The 17,056-nt window shown below is 43.9% G+C and overlaps 1 long non-coding RNA gene across 1 annotated transcript; it reads right to left on the reverse strand.

Annotated features, from left to right (window-relative positions):
• Window positions 1-2,627: 2,627 nt before the first annotated feature.
• LOC122464584 lies at window positions 2,628-13,892 on the reverse strand. Its single transcript, XR_006288762.1, has 4 exons — window positions 13,619-13,892; window positions 7,916-8,182; window positions 5,572-6,473; window positions 2,628-3,892 (listed from the first exon to the last, which is right to left on the reverse strand). It is a non-coding gene; the product is annotated as an uncharacterized LOC122464584 (long non-coding RNA).
• Window positions 13,893-17,056: the final 3,164 nt, after the last annotated feature.

The following is a 17,056-nucleotide window of genomic DNA, read 5'->3' on the forward strand; positions in this document are numbered from 1 at the left end:
CAATGGAGTTATAGCTGCATAAAACTGCAGAAACACAGTGGTAAATCAGGCCCAATATAATCACAGCTCTGCATTGCACACATGCACAGAGTTTTATTAAAGCATCTAGTGATATATTCCTAGCAAACCCATTCTGTGCTCTATGGATATATGAAGAACAAGTCTCCATTGCCTCATGCTTTATGTAATAATTTTCACCTGTGCCTAGTGGACCTGAGATACAACCACTGATTTCATTAGAATTACATTGGCGTAAAACTGGAGTGCCATAGTGGTGAAATAAACTCAGTAAATACAAAATTGGTGTTCAAAGGGCATGGTAGCATTTGATAGGTGTAAGTGACTACACCTGTACAGGGCAATGGAGAATCAAATCCATGATCTCCAACCAATATAATGGAAACCTTGTATGCTTCAGGATATACAATATATTCTGCATTCTCCTTTCATCTCATTTGAACATCCTCTAGTGATGAAAGGCAAGTTTGGTTTTTAGATAGGCAAAATGGCCTAGATAAAATAAAAATGTCCCACTGAAACTTATACCAACCCTTTCAGAGGGTCAAACAAAATCTTTGCGGCCTTAAAAACCAATATTCCATGAGGAAAGCTGTTCTTGTATTTTTGGCCTATATATAGGTGATCTTGTGAAAGAGCCTATACTCAGGAGATTTGCAGACCCAAGAAGTTTAGTTATGCTTTCCATACAAGCTTTTCATTTTTCAGGACATACAATATTAAGAGCATGTGATATTCTAAATTCTGTTTAAGTTCTGGGCACCGCATTATCAGAAAACAGGAATAAAAATGATTAGGATGTTGGATGGATTGACTTAGAAGGAAAAATTGAAAACTCAGGCAGCCAAGGCTAAGAGATAACAAGCTAACCATTTACAAATATTTGAATGGTGTAAGCGTAAAAAAAGAATTGGGATTTATTTAGGATGGAACAAATGGTACAATTAGGAGTAATGAAAATTACTAGTTAAAGGAAACTTTAAACCCAATGTCATTAAAGTCTTTGCAACAGTGAGATTTGTGATGATGAAACATTTATATAGCACCATTGCTTTACACAACGATTTATACACACATAACGTAAATTCCCTTTCCTGAAGAGTTTCCAGTCAGAGTTTCCTATCTAATTAGAACAAGTAAACTAAATCATAGCACAGGGAAATAGGGCATGGGATAGAGGACCAGAATATTATTGATAAGGGAGGGGAGAGTGCAATAAGAGGTGGGTTATATGGAGGAGAGAGGTTGCTATTGTTATCCCCATTTACAGCGGAGGTACTGAGCTACACAGGGATTAATGGATTTGTCCAGGGTCACATAGGAAGCCTATGGTAGAGCTGGGAGTAGAGCCCAGATCCCCTGGATCCCAGTCCTGTGCCTTAACCACAACCAATTTTTCATGCTAGCAAAACAAAACAGCAGTCAGAAGTAAATAATTTCTTAATTTTGTCCAATCTGTTTTAGATGTTCCTCAGACACCTATCACTGTTATATCTAGCCAGCTCACTAGTCTATCATTGATAAAGTAAGTTTTTATTGATATTTATTTAAATTGTTTTTTCATATTTTTATTTTTTCATATTTCACATGAATTTCATGTTCTTCATTGCTCTAAAGTATAAGATGTGAGAACTTTTTCTTTAGCCTTTTAAAAAAAACCACACAATGTTAATGGACATCATAGTGGTAATGTTATGCAAGGCTCCATTCAAGGTCCATTGAAGCCCTGACTGACCGTGCTCTGAGGAGAAAAACATAAATGCAATAAGCCCTTAGGGAAAACATTGAGTGGTGCTGAATAAGTCATAATTCCTGTTTGAATTATTAGACTGCAGAAGGACAGAGTTCAGTGAAGATGCAGCACCACCACATTTTTATCCAGAAGCTTCTTAGAAGTCACGATGGGCAGTTTATTAGATAATTAATGGTCTATCCTCTGAATCACCTGATACTATGCACTGTTGGAAACAGGACGCTGGACTAGATGGACCAGTAGTCTGATCTCTTACGACAGTTTTGGTGTTCGCAAGTTATTTAGACAACCTATTGATGGGATCTGGTGGAAGATGATGGAGTGCCCTTTGCAATGATCCATATGCTTGCACTCTCGTTCAGTCAGAAAGGAATCAGATTCTGCTAATTTAAAAGCATCAGCTTTGCTACTAGCACTACAGAAAGTACTTTGCTACTTTCACCAACAGCAGTTAGTAGCAGGAGTTTTTTCAAGAGCTCCTGACACCATAGGACAAGACCACCACAGATCACTGTATTCTGCCAAGCAGTGTAAAGTACATTAGAAGTGCATTTTAAAATTAAATTATGACCCTACAGCTATAATATGTGAAATGTGGATTATAGACTCATATGGATTATAGACTCAAAAGAGAGAGGTAGGGGTGAAAGCAGTCAGGAGTCCATTACAAATATCAAAGTAATGGATTTAAGAGCCTATAAAAAGTGAATTTTCACTTATACAGTCTCAGCAGCAACACATATGAAATAGTCTTCCTTTTATAAAATTCCTCCCTAAAGCCAAGAAGGCATCTGACTGAAATCTCTGAGCTGAAATCTAACCCGTACTGAGTCCTGACCTGGATTAAGCTCCTAAACAGAGTTTTTTCAAAATTAAAGCAAGCTTTACGGACACTTGGTTCCAGCTCTAATTGGTTTTAGCCAGTCATCCCCTTCTACCTCAATGTATGTTTTCTTCTTCTTTCTTTATGCCATTTTTCCTGGCGAGAGTCACAGTAGTAGCAGAAAGGGTAGGGAGGACCAGACCTCCTTTTCTTCTGCAACAAGTTCCAGCTCCTCCTCAAGGGATTCCCCAGCGTTCCTAGGCCAACTGGAAGAGATAATCCCTTCAGTGTGTCCTGGGTTGGCCCCAGGGTTTCCTCCCAAAGGGACATGCCCGGGGGCATCCTTATCAGCTGCCCAAACCACCTCAGCTGGCTCTTCTCGATCCAGAGGAGTAGTGGCTTCACGCCGAGGCTCTCCTGAATAGCCGAGCCCCTCACCCTATGTAAGAGAGTAAGCCCAGCCCACCCTGCAGAGAAACCTCATTTCTGCTGTTTGTACCTGTGATCTCATCCTTTCGGTCATTACCCAAAGTTCATGACCACAGGTGAGGATGGGAATACAATTCCCCCCAATGAACTCTCTTTTTTTTTAACTTTTCTTTTTCTGGTCAGGAAAGTATTGGGCTACCACTAACAAACCACCTAAAGCCAACTAATATGTAGGACTTTTCCCACTCTCTAGGGGAAACTGAAGTGCTTCTTTCCTAACACCAGATAATTATAAATTGCACTTAGAAGCCCTTTCTCATGGTCCATATTGGAGACCAGTGGTCTGCAGCAAGCACCGTGGCTTCTCCTGGACTTAGGAAATACACTACCGAAAGATTCCCACAGGCAACAATCCCCAAATTTCTACTCTCTAAAATAAGAACAAATGGAAGAAAGATGAGGCCTGCTCTGTAGTGTATACCCTGCAGTAGGATTTTTCTCCTCTTTTCCTTGTAAATTTACATATAACTCAATTTAACTTTAATACAAGTAACATACGTTGTTAAATTAATCCTTTCACAGATCTGCCTCTTGGATTTCCATATTGTCTACGGTGGCTTGTTTGGATGCATAAATCAAATACAGTAACATAATTCCAGCTGCCCTGGGAATAGATAGGAAGCACTTTAGCTGTGGTTTCCAGCCTAATTATGCTCCAGATATATCCATAACAGTTCCATGGAAGTCCCGAAATTGCTTGGACTGAGCTTATGTGGTACCGTTGAATCCCTCATCATTACAGAGGAATCTGTTTCTAGTTCTTCAGCAATTGCTTTATAGCATGGAACTCAGTTGCAACTGGGATCTTCCTATGGAAAGAAAATAATTGACTTGATGTTCACTGCTATTTTATTAATATTTTTTGCATCAGTTTAGTTCTGTCTTTTAAAGTACAATATGTCCTAATATGTTGAATCGGTGTGCCATAAATCTAATAACTTGGGCTGGTTATCAAATTAAACTTTTCCATGTATATCATCATCTTATTTTACCTCACAAACATAGAATAGGAGTAAAAAATGCATCTAACATATTGTGACGGGGCAAGGCCAGATGGCTATAGGAAAGTAGTGAGAAACAGGTATGTTAGCCCCAGGCTAAACAAATCCCTGTTACCATGGTAATCAAATGGCAGTTGCTCCAGGTTAATCAAGACACCTAGGGCCAATTAAGATCCTTCCAGAAAGCAGTGGAGACAGCTAGGTTGATTGGGACACCTGAAGCCAATCAGGGGCTGGCTGAAACTAGTTAAAAGCCTCCCAGTTAGTCAGGTGGGGGGTTGTGTGTCAGGAGCTGTAGAAGGGAGCCACCCTGCTGGAGAAATGGAGCAGTACAAACCTTATCAGGCACAAGAAAGGAGGCCCTGAGGTAAGGGTGATGTCGATATTGAGGAAGTGGGGGCTGCTGTGGGGAAGTGGCCCAGGGAATTATACTCGTCCTGTTTCCAAAAAGCTACCCAGAGCTGCAGCTATCAGGGTCCCTGGGCTGGATCCCAGAGTAGAGGGCGGGCTCGGTCTCCCTCCTCCCCTCCCCAACTAATCACTGAGACTGGGAGATAACAGAGACTGTGCGAGGGAGGATAGCTTTGCCTCACCTCCCTTGCTGGCTTATGATAAAAATGTCTCAGTAGACTGTGACCCTTGCCTCTAGAGAGAGAAGGGCTATGTGGAGGGTCACAGTGAGCCTCTGAGGCTAGCGTAATCCGCCTAGAAGCGTGGGACCCACTGAGACAAGGTCGGAACTTTGTCACAATATGTTTTAAGAAATATATTTTAATGCATTAAACTAATGCTTCATAGCATATCTTTAAGAGTCTCTTCACATATCATTAGTGTGTCTGACGCATTCAGCTGTGCTACACCATTCTCTCAGCCTAAAAACACAAGAGACACTTTAAAGATAACTGAAGATAAAGTTTCTAATAGAAACACCATTTTAATAATTCCTTTGCAGCTGTCAGACCTATGGCTTCAGTCATTACATTCCAATATAGATGTAAATTTGCTTTTGGAGTTGGGGAAAGTTTTAAATGTCATAATGATTTCCAGAGAGAAAGTGAGTCATTCATCTCTAGCACATTCAATCTTTATTGTTTGCCTTATATCAAGCAATCTTTTCAGACAGCTTTCATAAAATATGATTGTTACTGTTTTATAAGAAATATAGCGTAGATTCTACATAAAAAGGAAATACAATAATGTTTATAAGGAAGAATTAATCTCGCACTCTGGAGAGGACCAGGGCTGACAAAAGGAGGCAACTGTACCCGGGCCCCAAGCTCAAGGGGACCCAACATGTATGTAGCCTCTGTGTAAATAAAGTGAGATGGGATGGGATGGGGCCCCTTTGAACATGATGTATCGGGCCTCAATTTTCCCTCAATGGGCCTGGAGAAAACACTGAGAAATCAGCTAAAAACAATCAACACCTGAATTCTCACATTTTTAATATGAAAAAACACTTGGACTCTATGACAGGGTGCACTCACCTCTCCTGCAGTGAGCAGCTCCTGTCAGCTGGGTGTGCACTCTCTCTTTGCTCACAGAGCCCCCTGTCAACTGTTGCCCTTGTCAGGTGGGTTGAGGTGGTTCTTCAGTGAGTGGCCCTCAGGCTGTCACACAGTCTCAAATGGATGAACCCTTGCCAGAGTAACAAATGTCCAGCAAATGCTTGGACCTCTGCAGGGTCTTCAGCCCCATCCATAAGGCCTTTAAATTCCAGCCCTGTGCTTGGGCCTCCAAATGAAGCTTGTCCCCTTCTCAGGGCTTTGGCCACCCTTCCAGTGGGGGAACCCAAAGCGCATCCACAGCCCTTACAAATAGCAGTCACATGCTGCTTTCTTTAATAGTAGCTGCTGCTGCATTCCCTTAGCTGCTTCCCACTCTGTTCCATCACTGTCATCCATTACCTTAGGGTTACGGTCCTTGGGTCTGTCTGTTCCCTGTTTGCACAGTCTCTCCCAGGCCTCCTTGTCTGGAGAGTCCCTCTGTCTTAGCCCTTCTGGTCCCAGCCAGAAAATGACATGCTCAGTGCCTCCTTTTAACTGAGCCTGCTGTGCTGACTGGCTGTTTTCTTGCAGTCCTTCTAGGCAGACCTGAAGGACCCACCTTTACTGCTCCTTTCCTGAGGCAGGGTGTGGTAGAACCGCGAGGTCCTTCAACATCTTGAATTAAATCACATGGCTATGACTTCGATTTTTCCCTGCTTTTCTTCTGATTTTTGCGGCTAACAGATTATAGGACAGAATGTGGATTACAGTCATGCCATGGAGTAAGTCTTCCAAGAAGTGTAAAGATGCCACATTTCCTGTACACTCTAGATGCAGTTTTTGATCTCTGATGACACTTCCTGCTGAGCCAGAAACAAAGTAGCCCAGGCCAGTGACAGGTTCTAGGTACACAGAAAAGTAGGAAGTTGGTTACCTCATTTGTGTGTATAGTTTCTGTTCATAATCAAGTGTTTATCTTGATATCAGTCTGCTTGCTAATAAGATACTGTAATAGCCAGGCCCAAAGTTAGTGGTGGTGTGGTGCTGCATGAGAAGGGAAGCAATGGTGGACATTCTCCTAGGAAGCAGAATGTCTCTTAGAGATCTCCCACTAGCAATGGAAAGAAAGCAATCAGCATCACATTAGAGGGTGTCGTATGCTCCCACTTTGTGGCCAGTCTCCTGGCAGGTGAATAAAGGGGAGAGAGCTAAGTCTCCATCGATTTCCTACTTAAGGAAATCACTGTTACTTAGTAGGGTTGAACCCTCATTTTCCCATCGTCTCAGCATGCACTCACTCTATCCATTTACCCTGCTTATTTACAATTTGTTCCCCTAGTTCCGAGGAAGTTTCACTAGTTCCCTGTGGGGACTGCCCTTGAAATAATATGACATCTTAGCTCTGGCTGCAAAGTCTGTTGTTCTAGCATCTGAAAAAGGTTTTTTCATCATATGCACACCCTGACTATAGACACAAACACAACTTGCTTTGGAATCTTTCCAAACAAATTTTTTTTTTACAAAAATCCCAGTTAGTAAGTCAGTTATGAACCAATTTTGTTGTAAAATGGGGAGTTTTCAGGACACTAAATTGTTGTCAGCCACAGATGGAAACCAGAAAGGATGGAGGTGACACCAGTGTCTGAAGCCTCTGCAATGGCAGGAAACTGGGGTCAGACAGGCCAAAATGATCCTAGCTGATGACTCCTGTTCAGTGTTTAAGAGGAAGGTGTAAAGCCAAGGTCTTGGCCAGTCTGATCTGGAGGAAAATTCCTTCCTAACTCTAAATCTGGTGATTGGTTTAACCCTGAGCATGAGAGCAAGAGTGGCACAGCTAAGCAGCTAGGGCCACAGGATTTGTTGAACTGCATCAGACCATTGGTGCCACCTAGCCTGGTGTCCTACTTCCAGCTGCAGATGATATCTGGTGTTTCAGAGGGAGTTGAAAAAAATCCCCATAATTCATCAGGCCAGTTTTGAACTAGGGAAGAAAAATTTTCTTCCTTGCCCCTGTGCAGATCAGTTGAAGCCCTGAAGCATGAGATTAGATTGTTCTGATCTCAGCTACATAGAGTGTTCACATTATGGGAGCAAAACACAGGTTCATTTTCTTTCCATGGTGTGGAAGCGATTAATTGTGCCACTCTTACTCACCTTGAGTAGTACCTTACTCCACAAGTCGTACCATTCATTTCAATAGCAGCTGCTGTGGAGTAAGGCACTACACAGCCTGAATAAGGGTGGCACATGGGGACCTTTATGGAAAATAGCAAATGTGTACAAATGCCCAAGACCTGGCCCTCCCCAAATAAACAAAGGGCCAGACTCTGGAGAAGTTGCTTACCATGGTGAGCTCGCTCTTATCAGCAGTTCCACTGAAGACAGTGGTTCTATCTGAGTGGGACTAGGGTTCACAGTCTGGCCTTAAATAAGAACTTCAATCTCTGCTTCTTTGCACTGTCAGGTGCAAGACCAACTCTGATTCTCATGGCATCTCCTGGTCTTCCTTGATAGTCATTCTCCTTCTCTCTGTCTTTCATCCTCTTTATTTCTCTCCCCACCTCTCTCTCTTTCTGTGTATGGAGCGTGGATGCTTTATGCACTGTGGGACCTATGGAAAGAAATGTCATTATTAGAGCTAAAATCTCTAATGTGGCACTCCACTCATACCTTCCCTTTGAACTGCTGCTGACCGGCTAAAAGATGCATTTGCTCTAAACTCCTTCCCTAGTACATGCTCAGCTACCATCTGAAATAATAGCAATAATTATTGTGTTAAGAGAGTGCCTGGATACCCCAATCCCACTGGGGATCCCACTGTGCTAGTTGCTATAGAAATACAGAGTAAGAGACAGTCCGTGCCTTGAAGAGCTTCAAGTCTAGACAGTCAAAACAAGCATGACAAAATGATGGAGAGAAGCAGAGACAAAGTGACTTGTCGATGGAGACAGCAGGTCAGAGGCAGAGAGGAAAATACAACCCAGGTCGCCTGATTGCCATTCCAGGGCCCTTCAATTGGCTATTTTACTCAGCAGAGTGAGAAAAGACCACATGGGCCATTATTACATTATTTTAAAATTTACAAAAATCTTTAGCCAAGTCACTGTACAAGTATGAAAAGGGCACCGAAGGATTATCATGAGAAGATCAGAGAAGGAAAACTGCCCAAGAGATAAGTAAGTGGGGGAAGTAGTGGGGGCAAAAGATCTATCTTGCTTTAAGATTAAACTCGATAAGTTTATGGAGGAGATGGTATGATGGGATAACATGGTTTTGGTAATTAAATATTCATGGTAAATAGGCCCAATGGCCTGTGATGGGTTTTAGATGGGGTAAGATCCAAGTTACCTGGGAAAGAATTTTCTGTAGTATCTGGCTGATGAATCTTGCCCATATGCTCAGGGTTTAGCTGATCGCCATATTTGGGGTTGGGAAGGAATTTTCCTCCAGGGCAGATTGGAAGAGGCCCTGGAGGTTTTTCGCCTTCCTCTGTAGCATGGGGCACGGGTCACTTGCTGGAGGATTCTCTGCTCCTTGAGGTCTTTAAACTACAATTTGAGGACTTCAATAGCACAGATATAGGTGTGAGGTTTTTTTGTAGGAGTGGTGGGTGAAATTCTGTGGCCTGCGTTGTGCAGGAGGTCAGACTAGATGATCATAATGGTCCCTTCTGACCTAAATATCTATGAATCTATGAAGAAGGAAAGAGAGAGATTATTTTCCAATCTTCTTTGAAGGATTGCACATGTCCATTCCCCTGTAGGTTTGTGTGTGCCTCGTGCATAGTTGTCAGTACCCATCAGGGGAGCATGAGTGCCCCCTGGTGCATCGCACCACTGCACACAGAAAGAGCTGCACTGCCCCCGACCCAACCTCAGTTACTTGTTGGAGCTGCAATCTTAATTTCTTCCTATCTTCCCTCCCTTAGTGTATATAGCACACTCAGTGTTAGTTTTAGTCTTGTATAGTAGTTCTGTGAATAGTTAGTTATCGGTATAAATTTAAAATCTTTTTAGTGTGTGGTTACCAGAGCCAAGTTTGGAATTGGAATCGGTGCTGGAATGATGCTCCATTTTTCTGGCTTCAAGGCCTGTATTTCATGTAACAGCTCTAGGCCAGTGAATAGGCCTCATCCCAGCTGCCTTAAATGTCTGGGAGAGATGCAGGTGAGTGACCAATGTGACAAGTGTAAGCAGTTCAAACCACATTCGAAAAAGAACAGGACTGCCAGGGCTGCCTCACCAAATGGGTACTGAGCACACGAGAGTTAGGAATGCTCTTCCAGTTCTTACAGAGTCATCAGAAAGATACTTAAGATTATTACACCAATCCTAAGAAGAGACTGTGTAAATCTCCTAACGACTCCATACCAGGACCTTCCAAGAGGAAGGCACCAAAGACTCATGGGGTGCCCTAAAAAGTTACACCTCCAGGAGCAATCTCCAAGCCAGGAGGGATTGTTGACTCCAGTACCCAGGAAGGGTCCACAGAGACCAATTCCCAAAACATTGACACATCTCTCAGTATCACAGGTTCAAGAACTCTTTCCGGTGCCATTAACACCCAGGCATTCAAGGAAGACAGGGAGTTACTTAACTTGTTGGTACTGGCTTCCCCTGAAATTCTAGAGCCTCAGTTGATACTGACACTGGAACCACATGCTCCTGTGGTCCCAACTCCAGAGCCAGAGCACCACCTGGAACCAGCCCCTTCTTGCCGTACCTCTGCATAGGGTTGCGTCTTGATTTTGCTGGTACCCCCTTCTCCAGACTCAGATCCCCGTCCCCTGGTACTGATAGGTAGAGCCCTGCGTGGGACTAGTGTAGAGCCCTGCAGCAGGACTGGGATCCTGCAGGACCTCCTGGACCCACTGCTGTAATAGTGGGAGAGTGGGATTAAAGAATGGTCCCATGCAGGGCTCTACCAATGGGTTCAGCTCCCCAGTGGTTGGAGGAAATGGACTCCTCACTGGACTTGGAAGTCAGATCCATTGTGTCCTGACCTGAGATTGTCCAAAAGTCCCAAGTGCCTCTCTGCCATGATACCATCCACTGCCTCAGCATTTTAGGAGTCAGTGGCCTTCTCAGGACTGGGTCCCACCTCAGTACCAATGGCCATTCTGGACTCCTTGGGACTTCCTAGCACAGTCCAGAACATCTCTGCTCTTTTCCTGCACCTCTATGTCAACCAGGTGCCAGGAGCATCTACAGGAAGGTCACCATCCTCTTTCCTCCGGTACCAGGATTGATAATGCGCAGAGGAGACATGTGCTAAGTACTCGTCTGGAGTGGAATTGGAGGAGGGACCTCCTGGGCACCCCTTAGCCTCCTCTTCTTCATCAACTGATGAGGTAGCAGTCACTGAATCTTACTCTCCCCCTCCTTATGCTTTTAGAGCTCATCAAGACTTGTTGAGGACAGTGGCTGCAACTCTAGATGTACCTCTTCTGGCTGGATAAGAAAGGTCACACAGGATTGTGGACATTTTAGTCTCAGCAGGACTCTTTTGGGTAGCTCTCCCTATTAAAAAGGCAACCTGGAGCCTGTCAAGGTTTTAGGGCATACCTCTGCTTCCCCTGCCTCCTGCAGCCAAAAGGGTGGAGAAAAGATATTATATCTCTTCACAGGGATTTGAGCACTTTTACAACCACCCTTCTCCAGGCTCTCTAGTGGTCACAGCCACCAACGAAAAGGAGTGAAAAGGATATCAAGGAAAGGAAGCGAAGAAGCTAGGTTTGTCTAGCAGGAAGCTTTATTCCACAGGAAGTTTACTGCTCAGGATCGCCAACCAGCAAGCCCTGTTGGGTCAATAGGATTTCAGCCTGTGGGATAATATCCTGAAGTTCAAAGACAAGCTTCCTGATGACACAAAGCAGGAGTTCTCTGCTATGGTGGAGGAAGGCAAATTAGTTGCCAGAATGACACTGCAGGCAAACCTGAATGTAGCGAACTCTGCAATTCGAGCTATGGCCTCAGCCTTCACAATGTGGTGGTCATCTTGGTTGCAAGCACCAGATGTGCAACAAATTATTCAGGACCTCCTATTTGAAGGTCCTTTGCTGTTTTCCAGTAAAACAGATGACAGTCTGCATAGACCCAAGGACTCAATGACAACCCTGAAGTCTTTGGGGATCTATACATTGGCAGCAAAAAGAAAGCTGTTCTTCCCACAGCATTTTCAATGGTTCCAGCACTTCTTGCCATGTGTTCCCAGGACTTGTCCAAAAAGAGTGGCAGGAGCGTCAAGAGACCTCCTCCTCTGCAGTATAGGTTTTTGCCTGGACTAGCAAGGTCCACCATGGCTGTGATGGCCTCAATGGCCATCACCAGTGCACTATCCAGGATATCCAATGTATATGAGGAAATTTTTCTTCATGGAACCTGGAAGGATTTCAATCATCCGAACAACATGACTCAGGTCTGGGACAGTTTATCAGATAGGGATGAATTAACAACCCAACCTTAATAGCTGGATCAGTACTCTGGAGAAATAACATCTCCAGAAGAAAGTCTAGGGGTGACTTCAGCTTCATCGCCATCAGAAGGTGCAGTATTGTTCTATGAGCTAGTGAATAGAATGACAAGGACACTGGACATTCCTTCAGTGACCATAGAAGAATCTATACAGCCTGTAATTGATCTTTTAGATGGTTTATCTGAGCTGGCAAAGATGGTATGGGCTGCAGCTTCATCAGTTCAACCTATGTCAAAAAAGACTGATAAAGTATACCAGTTTTCCCAGGAGGTATGCCTATGTTCCACACCCTCCTTTCCCCAATTTTGTTCATTGTTGAAGCTGCAATTTAAAGGTATAAAGGAGAGCAAGCTCATTCCATGCCAACTGATAAGGAAAGTAAAAGAATGGATGTGGAAGGAAGGAAAATCTTTTTGTCTGCTACTCTGGGTTTGCGAGCAAATTATCAGACAGTGATGGCAAGATACCTGTAACATTTATGCGGGGAAATGTCACCTTATATAAATCTCCTGGAGGGGCACACAGTCAAGCTGTTAGCGTTCAAACTCTGTCTAAATGGGAAAGACTCTACATAAAAGAAGTGCATAAAGTAGCTGCAATCCCACTTCCTGAAGGAGTTAGCTGTTAGTGCGTACTCTACCAGAGTGGTGGCTTTTACTAAACACATTTCTCTAGCAGAGAGCTTTGTAGAGAAGCTACATGGAGTTCAGGTCATGCTTTTATTAAGCACATAGAGTCTAAAGCAGATGCTAAATTTTGTAGGCACTCTTTCAGTCCTTAGTCAGTTAGGACTCTGTGTCCAACCTTCCTGGGTAGGATGTACTACTTGTTAGTCTGTCCCATGAGTGGGAATGTGTAGAGGACACTCAAAGAAGAAATGAAGCTTACTTACCTGTAACTGGAGTTCCTCGAGATGGACTTAACCTATGCACACCTTTCTCTACTTTCTCAGAATCCTACTTGCCAAAGGACATAGAGTCATGGCAGAAAAAATTGAGGTGGCTGGAGTGATGGGCCCCTTTTATACCTCACCCTTAGTAGTAATTTACTCCACAAGTAGTGCTATTCATATCAATACAGTTCCTGTGGAGTCAGGTACTGCTCAGCCAGAGTAACAATGGCATATACTGCCCTTTATGCACAAATGTGCACAAACACATGCCCAAGACCTGTCTCTCCCCAAATGGAAAAACAGCCAGACTGTGGACAAATTACTCTCCAAGGTGAGCTCTTTCTCACAGCAGAGCCTTAACAAAGCATTTTATCAAGCAGGGTGAGCAAGTATATTTGCACCCCCTAGAGGCAATGCATAGAAGGGCACACCTTCCATGTAGCACAGAGAATTTCAAACTATGAGTGTGCAGAAATCTGGGGGGGGGAAGCAAGTGATCCCACCTGCCCCCTTCCCCCCCATTTTTCTGCTCCTGTGGCTTTGTGCCCTGGGTGGCCCCACCCAAGGTATGGCCCTGCACACAAGCACAGCCCCACTGGAGTCAGTAGTTCTACTTCAGCAAGTAACTGCTCAGCTGTGGAAGTAAGGGGTTCATAAGTTGGACCTAAATAAGAAATGTACCACAATCTTTGCTTCTCAGCAAGGTGTGGGGTAGGAGGCAGAATCTGAGCTGCATCCCAGGATCTCTTGGGCATTCCTGATGGTCTGGCTGTCATATTCTCTCTCTCTCTCTCATTGGATTATGGATGCTTTATGCACTGTGGGAGCAGTGGAAAGAAATGCCAGTATTAGAACTAAAACATTCTATTGTAGCTTGGTGCTGATTGTGTCAGAGCCTCTCCCAGTCTGAGCCCTATGAACAGGGACAGGAAACACGGCACCATCCCCAAAGTGACACCCTAGTGATACTTCACTTTGAACTGCTGCCAACCAGTTACATTGATGCAGTGCCACCAAACGACATCCCCATGGCCAACTACCATCTGAATTATTAATAATAATTATTGTGTCAAGAGAGCCTGGAGACCCCAACCCCATTGTGCTTGGTGCTTTAGAAATACAAAGAAATACAAGTACAAAGAAATACAAAGAGACAATCCCTGCTTTGAAATGCTTTGAATCTAAATAGTCATACCAGACATGGCAAAGGCTGGAGAGAAACAAAGGCAACATGACTGGTTTGTAGGCCAGCAGGTCAGCTGCAGAAAGGAAAATACAACCCAGGTCACCTGGCTGCCATTCCAGTGCCCTGTCAATTTGTCATTTTATTGAGCAGTGAGAAGATCATTATTACATTATTTTAAAATAATTTTAAAAGTCTTTAGCCAAGTCAGTTACCAAATGTCAAAACGGCAGGAAAGGCTCCCCATGAGAAGGTCAGAGAAGGAAAACTGCACAAGAGCTAAGCAAGAAGGAAAAAGAGAGATTTGAAAGAAACTTTGTGAAAAGGAGCCACAGATCTCAGTCACACCCAAACCCTGGATCTAGTCACACGCAAACTCGGGGGGTGGGGTGGGGCTGGAATTTGGATGGAGATTTTGCTGCTCAGCCCCCTCAGCTGTGGGACTGATGACATATCACTCTGTGTGAGCTCAGGAAGACCTTGAAACCACCTCTTTTCCCCTCATGGAGAGAGAGAGAGAGGCCAGCACAGCTGGAGAGCGGACAGCTATCTGCACTACCCCCCTCCTACTGCAGTCAGTCAACTGATTGGACTTACCTAGGGGGTGGAGATTACATATTTGCGGTGGGGCTCGATTTGTGTGCTGTGTAATGTTATCACTATATTAGCTATTAGAGATGGGCACCGACCACAACCACAGCACCCCAGATCTCTTGGAGAAGGACTGAAATCCAGATCTGGATCAGAATTCTTTGGTGTGGGCCTATCTCTAATAGCAATAGATTGTCTGGGAAAACTGTGGCAGAGCTGAGGAAGCAGGCTATTAGCTGCTTCTCTCCCTGCCTCTCTGACACTGAGGCAGAGATAGGTCCTGATAGAACATACTGGGGAAATGAGGTCATCAGCAGTGTGACACCCTATTGATGACACTGTCCTTTCTGAATTGCTGCTGGCCAATCAGGTTGCCGTATTTTTGACTGATCTCACAATCCAAGTCCCAGCCCTGCTCACTGCAGCAACTATGGGGTTCTCATCTCAATGGGGTTCCTTCCGCTCTTTTTGTCCCAGTTCTTCTTGTTTCTTTATAGTGTATTTAGATGCTTTACGTGGAATGACAACCTTTTATTTTAGTGGCTTTTGTTTTTATTTTTTTTATTTTTCCCAAAATGAGTATGAAAGCCACACCTGCTTGGTGCGGAGATCTGCCCTCCTCTAGTGGTAGCTAGCTCAACGAGAGATGGATGATCTTGCTACAGCCATAGCTAATAGTGATAGGTCTTTTAGCTCTGATAGTAGAGGATCATGTATTAAGACCTAGAGGTACCAGGTTTGATCGCCAATGCTGATAACCCACTAAGGGTTGTTGGTGCTACAGGTGTAAATATTTCAGTAGACTCTCGAATCAGTGCATGAATTGACCCCTTTATAGAATCTCAGGACAGAGAAGAAGAACTCAGCAGACACTGGGACGGAATTACACTTTCCTCTAGACAGATTCTGCGTGTCAGGCTTGAGGCAGTACTTGGAAACTAGCCCAGCTGTTCTCTTGCTATTCCAGGTCTCTGAAGAAATAAAGGACTTCAGTTGTAATGAGCCCTAAATCCACCCCAAATTAAAACAATCTATATCAGCAACTCTTTTTATTGCATGTAATCTGCAAGCAATAACCTGAGTATCTGATAGGTGCAAAGGCTTAGCAAAAGATTATGTAGTCTGTTCCTCAGGTATTTGGTAACATGTGTGCAAGACATCTAAAACTTATTTTTCGGATCAGACGCCAGGTCCTCAGTCCAGTTAAATATGCATTCCCTAATCCTACTGTGCAAAACAGAGTTAAATGGCAAGATTAAAATTTTCCCAGAACTGGGAAATTCCTGGGTCGTGTAGGGTCATTATAGCATCTCCTGTGCCTCTACCACTCCTGAGCCCAATGTAGGAGGTGGGGTCAGAGAGAAGAGTGTGTGGCCAAGGATGCTGTTGCATGTAGCTGATTCCTATGCTGAAACAGCATCTGTTGTCCCATGGCAGGTGCTCTAAAATAGAACAGAGTTTAGAGAGACAAGGTATGTGAGGTCATAACTTTTATAGGACCAAATTCTGTTGGTGAGAGGGACAAGCTTTTGAACTTACACGGAGCTCTTCAGGTCTGTAAAAGTTACTCAGAGTATCACAGCTAAATACAAGATGGAACAGATTGTTTTGCATAAGTAGTTAACACATGTCAAGGGACTGTTCAAGGTGAAGTGGCCTATTAACGCCCTTCCAGTCATAACTACTCTCCAGGCTGATCTTTTGAAAGTGTTGTGCAGGTTTCCTTTGAGGATGAGGACTGATAGGTCAGACACTTTGTGAAAAGTGTTCATTCACAGGGGACAGGGTGTTTTTGTCTTATCATTTTCCTGAGTGAGTTTATTCGAGAGCCTAGTGATTATCTGTTTCACCCACACAGTTATTACTGGATGAGGTACACCACATGATGTGATAGGCATGTGTAGGACCCACGGATCTTGAAAGGCGTGTTGTGGAGGGTGCTGATCATTGCAGCAGTGGAGATATGTCTGCGGGTTTTGCAGCTGTTCTAGCAGGGTCTGGTGATGCTTTGAGTTAGTGTGTCCTGGTCTGTGGGGAGCTTGCTTTTAATGATGAACTTGAAAAGTTTAGGGGTTTGTTTGGAGGCCAGGAGAGGGGGTTCAGGAAAGATTTCTTTCAGAATGGGGGTCCCTCTTGAGTATGGGTTGTAGTTGTTTGATGATAACCCATATGGGTTCTAGTGCGTGCTGGTAGGGACAACTGCTTCCCCACCCCCACTCCCTTCCTTTCCTCCCTATGACTGGAGGGGTGTTAATGGGCTATTTCACCTTGAACCTTCCCTTGAAATGTGTTAACTACTTATGCAAAAAAATCTGTTCCATCTTTTATTTATCCATGATATTCTG

Source organism: Chelonia mydas, chromosome 2 (assembly GCF_015237465.2).
Source record: "Chelonia mydas isolate rCheMyd1 chromosome 2, rCheMyd1.pri.v2, whole genome shotgun sequence".
Lineage (NCBI taxonomy): Eukaryota > Metazoa > Chordata > Testudines > Cheloniidae > Chelonia > Chelonia mydas.